The sequence below is a fragment of the Dreissena polymorpha genome, chromosome 11 (genome assembly GCF_020536995.1).
Source record: "Dreissena polymorpha isolate Duluth1 chromosome 11, UMN_Dpol_1.0, whole genome shotgun sequence".
Classification (NCBI taxonomy): domain Eukaryota; kingdom Metazoa; phylum Mollusca; class Bivalvia; order Myida; family Dreissenidae; genus Dreissena; species Dreissena polymorpha.
The window spans coordinates 8,689,467-8,697,547 of NC_068365.1; the positions used below are offsets into that span (position 1 = coordinate 8,689,467).

At 37.3% G+C, this 8,081-nt stretch overlaps 1 long non-coding RNA gene across 1 annotated transcript; it reads right to left on the reverse strand.

The window, feature by feature from the left end:
* Positions 1-400: 400 nt before the first annotated feature.
* Positions 401-3,949, reverse strand: LOC127850557 (uncharacterized). Its single transcript, XR_008035350.1, has 4 exons — positions 3,792-3,949; positions 1,684-1,992; positions 1,387-1,565; positions 401-1,085 (listed from the first exon to the last, which is right to left on the reverse strand). It is a non-coding gene; the product is annotated as an uncharacterized LOC127850557 (long non-coding RNA).
* Positions 3,950-8,081: the final 4,132 nt, after the last annotated feature.

An 8,081-nucleotide genomic window follows, 5' to 3' on the forward strand; every position in this document is an offset into this window, starting at 1 on the left:
CTGTATACTTAAATAAACCCAATTTTAATGCCTATTAACTTCAAGTTTCATTCAATTCTATGCAATTGCTACTGAAAAACAACTCTGGTCTGAAAAGTAATTTAGGGTTATCTTTTCGAATCAATACTAGGCTTATTTATATTACATACCCTCAGGTTTGTATACTTGCCAGTTCAGGAGGCGTTATAGAGCGCTATCAGTTTAATGATTATTCCCCGAATATCTTTCAGGTGTGCCAGCGGGGTCTCCTGGAACACCTTGATCGTTTTCACTACATGCTCACTTTCAGTGAAGTGGCGCTCCAGGTTTGCGTCCGTCAGGATGGCCGCACTCTCCTCTACCCTCCGAACAACCTCGCGACGGCTCTTATCCAGGCAGGTTGAGGTCAGGAAGCCTGTGAGAAGGAGATCGGCCGAAAAAAAATAAAGCTAAACAAGCAAATTTGTTGAATTGATATCCCCCGCCAATATGCTTCTGGACACAAAAGTGTTATGTTTGACACTCAAAAAAGCTTCAAGATACAAAGGGCCAAAACCCCGTTATTAACAGACTGTGTACAATGCCATTTGGCGTGCATCGTCCTCTTATCCATATATATACTCATACCAAGTTTCAATGAAATCGGCCAAAGCACTTTCAAGATATGGCTCTCGACACAAAAGTGCTGGACGGACGGAAAGATGGACGGAAGAACAGACAGAAAGACGCCAACGCCAAAACATTAATAAGTAGATGTCCAAGAAGAATGAATAATTTACATAAATCAAATCCTAAGTTTACGCTTACATTGTTCAATGTGCGGGCGTCCGCTAGACCATTCCCTCGCACCACTTCAGGAAGTTCTTGATTGCCGTTAGAGCATTCCGCACCGTCTTCAGCTGGTGAGTGGTGTTGGGAACTGTCGTGGACCTCCATATGGCCCATCCACAACAGCACGTCACTCAACACCACTCCTTCCAAGTAGCCAGACAGGGCCAGGAACCGGTTGATCTTCATGTTGACCTCTTGTGTTTTCGACTCGTTTGCCAACCCACCTGGCCTGCTCCGCAGGAACATGTAGTCTACATATGAGTCAACGATTGAAACTGCAACAAGTATTATTGGATGATATTCTATGCTAGATGGTGAAATCGCATATAATTTAACTAACAACCAGTAATTCCAAAGTATTATAAATAAATAATATTTATCTTAAATTTTAATGTACTTATATATATTTCCTCACGGTTTTTAATATATATACATGTTGCAATAATAATGACTATCAATTGAAATGTATATAATTAAAAAAAAATCTGGGAAAACAGGGCTTAATGCACCAAGTACTGGTTCTACCCCGAAAACGGACTCAAAACTTTACACTATATAAGCAATCCATATTGTTACTTGCAGCTTCTCCGACCATGCATCACCCTTGCATTGGGTTCCAGGCTCAGGCAGTATTTCCGCGTTAGGAATGAAAAGTCCTCTTCCTCCTCCTCCTCATCCTCCACCTTCTCATCCTCCTATGCCGAGTCATCTTGAGTGGCGAGTCTGCTGGTCACCTTTCCTGAAGTTTTCGCGACCTGTAAATGACGTTTAAATGTAAAAGTTACAAATCGTTTGGTATGGTTTTGTATTAGACATTGATAGAAATATGAGAAATTAAATACAAAAACCACACGAACACAATTTAACACTTACTTTCCGGAAACGGCCCTCTTGTGTAAACAAAATTGAATGTCCCAGCCTCCATTTTGTGCTCCTGTTCTAGATGACGCAGCCGGTCAATCACCGACCGGTCGCACAGCCAGCAAGAGTAGCAATTCCTCGGCTTTGTCTTCTTCACTTTCCGACCGTCTTAGCACGTGCCTCTGACATCAACGGTTTCATGGGGTCTGCCGTCAGGGCTTGCACCCAGCGAACGTGGTCTGTTACCCGGAGGTACACAGTCGTGTTGCCTTTTACCACGCAAATGGGGCATTGCCTTGGGATAGGCTTTGCGTTTGGTGTCTGAAATATTAGTTTGAAATGTGTACGAAGCAGGTGGCTATCAATATATATGATTTATTAAGAGATGATGAGATAACAGACCCAGTTAATTGATTGAAATAATGATTATGTGATTGAAGCTGTTATGCTAGGGTAAAATACCAAGGAATGTGTATAGATATTGTTAACTTTTTTTTAATGGTGTTAAAAATGAATATTTTATTGCAATATTTGCACATGCTTTGTTTTATTTTACAAAGTAATCACTATTAACCTTAAGTTTATTCTCATGAAAAAAACATACCATTAAATAGCAATACTGATTACTTTATCTATTTGAGTGACATTAAGAGTGACCATGTACATGTATATATCAATCTATACTGTCTAACTCCCCTTGCAGATATTATTGACAGGTAAATATAATATTATATACCGTCTTATAACGATTCAAGACTTGGCCAAAATAAGGCCCCATTCCCTCAACAAAAAAGTATTAATTTTTCCCCAGATAAAAATTCACCCGACACTCAAGCATATTAATTGCCCTAGACCCAGAATTGTCAAGTTTAAAATGTTTAAAACTAAATAGAATTGTTATGTATTTAATTTGGCGGTAATAAAGACTAATCAAGTGATTAAAAAAACATATTATATTGTTTCTCATGTTTGGTTTAAAGTCCAATTTTTTTTTTAAATGATGCCCTATTTCCCCCGCCTCAGGGTACAGGTATCATTAGGCATTCTGAATCAACATTTTCATCAAAAACAATGATTCTTCATTCTTTACAGGCTGGGGGATTAAATTTTTAGAAACAACAATAACCTTTCAAATCGCATACCAAACGTTAAGACTTTTTAAATGAAAATGTGGATTCAGAATGTCTAATGATTCGGAATACCTTGACAAACTGTACCGTTACCCCAAACCCTGAGGTAGCTGTGGCGTACAGGATATGGTGTCCGCCTAGCAACCAGGAGGTCACGGGTTCGATCCCCACTGTGGAAGCGTTCTTTAGATCTTCCCTATAGACACTAAGTACTGGTTCTAGGCACCGGAAACAAAATTTACAGCTTTTTCAAATAAGTCCTATGCAATCAAACTAAAATATACAGGTTTGAACTAAACCAGAGGGAGATCTCTGCATGATGCATGTTAGTCTTATTTATAAGACGCGCGAGATACTTTACCCATATAAAAAGTAGCTTAATATTTAAGAGCGTCAAAAATTTGGACTAGATGCATGTATGCAATATCCCAGTGTGACCCAAATTCGACGGGTGTAAAGAACCGAATGTAATGGACCGAAATTCGACGATGTAACGGTTACATGAAGCAATATTTAGCAAATAATGAAAGAAATAATGAAATGTTTAATAGCAGAAAATAATAATTTTAAACTCGGCTGTATTACTTTGAAATGATTCAAAGACAATAATCATCCATTTAATCAATATAAATAGAACATCGTCGAATTTAGGTGTCGTCGAATTTGTGGTACGGTAGGATAATGTATGGTTTCCAGTATTTACTATGGGGAAGAACTATTGTTGGCAAAATATTTCACTTCAAGAATATGTTTGCGTATCAGATATCAAATATGTACAACACACAACCAATACAATTGTGTAACTGTTATGAATAATACAATTTAAAAAAAATGTGTTTTTTTCTCCGTTTATTACTTTCACTGAATCGAAGGGTTAACAGAACCCAAGGCGAACATGATGTAGGGCGAACACAAGGCTACGGGTCGAAACCCATTAATAAAAATATATGCAATGACTACATAAGTATGGGGTCAATATACAAAAGATACCGTCTAATTATTTGGACACAAACCACAGTTTACCAACCACTCAAAATGGCGGCGACATCTACTTTCACTTTAACCATTTACTGCGCCCGCCACTGAGCATGCGCATACTTGGTTTTACATGCTATTTTTAGTTGGGCGACGGTGGACCATCGTCCATATGAAAAGACGACGTTGTAAAAATCTAAAGTTAAAGACAGAAATGCGTTTATGACAAAATCGTTATCGGACTGTTTTATTGTTGTGTTTAGACATACGATTAAGTGGAATACATCAAAATGCGTGGAATCGAATGTCCTACAAGCTAATACCAAAATGAAGATAAATGCTCTTAACACGAAAAAGTTTTCTTGTTAGCGAATTTTTTAATGTTGAATGTCTTATGCAATGAGTCGTGTGAGAACAATATAGGCGAGACAAAAATTGTAGCTATCATAGGATTACATATTATGGTGAAAATTTCATCAGGATATTATTAGTGGTTTCAAAGAAAAGTGACTTAAACCTCATTGTAAGATATTGTACTCAAGGTTGTTTACATGCATAGAAATGACGTTCGAGAGCTGTAGATCTACAGTACATGTTTCGTGCTTTAAAAAGTCAATTCATGATTACAGGCAAAATGGTTTTCGGCTAGTCTTGATCAAGCGATACAATAAACATACACGCATGTCATATCAAAATATTCGGAATGAAATTTTCTATAAGATGATATCAGTTTTGTTTCACAAATCACCGCAATGAAAAAGTTTTCTTGTTGCGAACGTTTTCAACGTGATTTTTATCTCATAAGCATGTATGTTGGAACAAAAATAACAATAGAAAAGTTGTAGCGAACAATAAGCTGGGTATTGTACTTGAAATTTGATATTGATGCCATGAATCGTTCCGGAGATATTTAACTTAAACCGATATTATGTTAAGTCTTTCCTCGGTTGCTTACATTTAAACGAAATGACGTACTGCATGTCATGAATTTTTGCGAGATGCCGATTTAAAGAAAACGATCAATGTTGCGTTTAACCCGTGTTAAATCGAAATTATTCACATACATACAAAGTGTTATACACCAAATTCTTCAGAAAACAATTCCCAATTCAACTGTACATATTTCGTTAAGCAAAACGAAAAAGCAAAAAAGTTTTCTTCATACAAAAGATTTCGGACAGATATTTTACATTGAAGCATATTTTTCAGGGCATACTAATCAGTACGTAATTGTAGCATATATCCTTCTGTTTAAAGTACTGAAAATTTCATATTGATATCTTGAGTGGTTTCAGAAAAAAAAATGACTTAAACCTATGTCCTTGACAATCTACCCACGGTTGTTTACTTACAGCGAAACGACGTACTGCATTTTATGAATTTAACCTCCAGGTTAAGAAAACTAGAAGTGTTGCGCGTGAGTTAATGTTGATAAAACCTACGCGATTCACAAACATACAAAGTGTTATACACAAAATCATTCAGAAAAAAAATCTCTACTCGACGGTACATATTTAGTTTCTTTAAACGAATAGGCAAAAAAAGATTTCTTCATGAAGGCTTTCAAAAATTCGCATTTTTGTCCAAGAAGCAATAACAAAAGAAAACAACGTATGGAACAATCATTGTGGAGCTTTCTTAGTTGAATATCATAGTTAAAATTTGATCCCAATATCTGCAGTAGTTTTTGATAAATTTGCATTTAAACTTTCTCGCAAATACTCATCTATCTATGTACTTTACTGTGAAATGACGTTCGATATTATTTGCACTTGATGGCCTCGCTGTGCTGCGTTAAAGAAGTATTGGATTGGAAATTTAAGCGCTGTGAAATTATTAAAGCAAAAAAGTTGTACTAGCGAGATATTGTGATTTGAAAAATACTCCACTGCACTGTTGCGTTGAGATTTGATCATAGTACATTTCGCAAAAATATTCATAAAAGTTCATAGCATATAACAGCTGTTAGGTATTGACTCATTTTTCACACACACAATTTTGTTTTGTCGAGATAAAGAATTACGAATGAGCAAAATGCTAATTAAACGTAAATGGCTTGAATTTTGATTAGCGCATAAGCTTTGTCGAAACTTGTGATACGTATCGAGTACTTGAGTAAGATATTCTCTGCGTACTTTTGTTGTAACATTCGATGTTTTGTATTCGAGTAGTATTAGGGCAACATTTGGTATATGAATAACGAAATCGGATCGCCTGTTCTGAATTGTTACTTCGTGTTTTATGTACAACCGACAGTCATCGCGGAGTGTGGGAAATGTCTTTCTTAGGTAAAGACCTAACTCGCTAACGTACGTTTGATCAAAATCTTTCAAACATGCAACTTTGCTCAGCGCTTTTCTCAAATATTTTGGTGTCGACATCTACCACGCGTAAGAAATTTGCTATTCATCTTTATCAAGGACTTTGGTATGTAAGCGCTATGCTTTGTCTATATACTGAAAACGCACCAGCCCGTCGGGTATAAAAGGCGACCCGAACAGCTATTGTCATCATTCTTGATTTGAGACTCCAAGAGAGAACATTGGTTCGAAATCATGCCGAAATACGCAAACCGACTGCCAAAGTTCGAGGACACAGACGCTGCTAGTGGTAGTAGCGAAACGACTGGCAGGGGCAAGCGACATGCTACAAAGCCATACACTCGACCAGAACAATCGGCGTCAATTGAGTTTAAGTCGTTCGGCTATCATTTGAACAGAATTGGAAGTCAGGTTACAGCGTTTGTGAACAGCAGCAACTTCGCTATGTCTAAAGAAGGTCGCGATGTCTGCAAAAAAATGCTGTCTTGCTTGCAGAGGGCTTCATCTTATCAGCGAGAAGCAAGCGAACATTTGGTTGATGATCAAGAGCGTTTCTTCGAGGATGAGTGGTCTAAACGCGAACGCGCGCTAAAAGAGCAACATGAACTCGAAACCGATAGGATAATATCGCAGCTCCTATTTGAAAAAGAGCAGGCTTTGGATTCGCAAAGAAGAAAACTTATTGACGAGAAAGAAGAGGCTATTCGATTATTGAAAACGTGTACCATATGCTACGATGAGGAAAAAAACAGTACCTTGACAAGGTGTGGGCACACTTTTTGTGAAAACTGCTGCCTGATGATGTTTGATGGAGACTGCGCTATGTGTCGAGCTGACGTTACTGGCTGGGTGCGAATGCTTTTCACTGATTAAATTTTTTGACTGTTTTCATATGTTTGATGTTTGTTGTAAAATAAAATGTTTAAATGCATATCTTGTGTTGGTCGTTAATGAGTAGGTTAGATATAGTTTGATTGTATAGTAGAACGTTGAGCTTACGAACAATTTCGTATCGAATTGCGATGGATCGAATGCTAAATATGAGTCATTGTGTAATATAACATCTAGTAGTATCAACATGTTTCGAAATGTGCAGCGAAATCAAAAAAATAATATAACACAAACTTGTACTATATAAATCCAGTATTTTGACAAACGCAATCATTCTCATTTGAGTAACGAAGCGAAATGGTGTCAAAACAACTTGCTGGTGTTGGTTTATGTTTAGATGATGAAAGTCATCCGTTATATCTCACCCCAAGTGAGCTCAACCAAACTTGTCAAAACGTGCACTCCCTTCTAAAAATGAGAGACGAGAAAACTGATAAACAGTATCATTTGCAAAAAAATGAAGAAAAAAAAGCTGCCGATTTTATTGCTCAGCTTTTACAGCAAAATTCCAACGACTCATCAGGTTCGAGTAGTACTAAGAATTCGAACAAACGCAAAGCTATTGGTGATTCCGAGGGACACACTGTCAAAAAACCTAAGGGCTCGCGAAATGCAAAACATAACGCAATCTCAAGTGAAAATAAGCAGACTGACTTTGTAGAGCAGTATCTCAAGAAACAAAAAGAAATAAAATCGTTGCACGCTGATGCTCGAACAAGGATCGCGTTCATTGAAAAATCCTTACAGTATGTGCAATCCAAAGAAAGCGATGAGCCAACGGTTTGCTCTTTTCTGTCCGAGGTATCTTCAAATATTTCGCATGCTATAGAAAGCATTTCGAGCGAACTACAAAACAGTGGCGATGTTGACTCTTGCCGAATATGCAAAAATGAAGACAATCCACCAACAATTATAAGCAAGACGTGCGGGCACGGATTCTGCTGCATAAATTGCATAATGAAGTATTTGGAATACGTCTACAACAAAAATTCTGGGCAATTGATTTGTCTGAAATGCAGACATCCATACGATAAGAATGCAACATGTCAACTTGGTGCTTGCTATGGCATTATTGGTTGATACTTAGAATGAA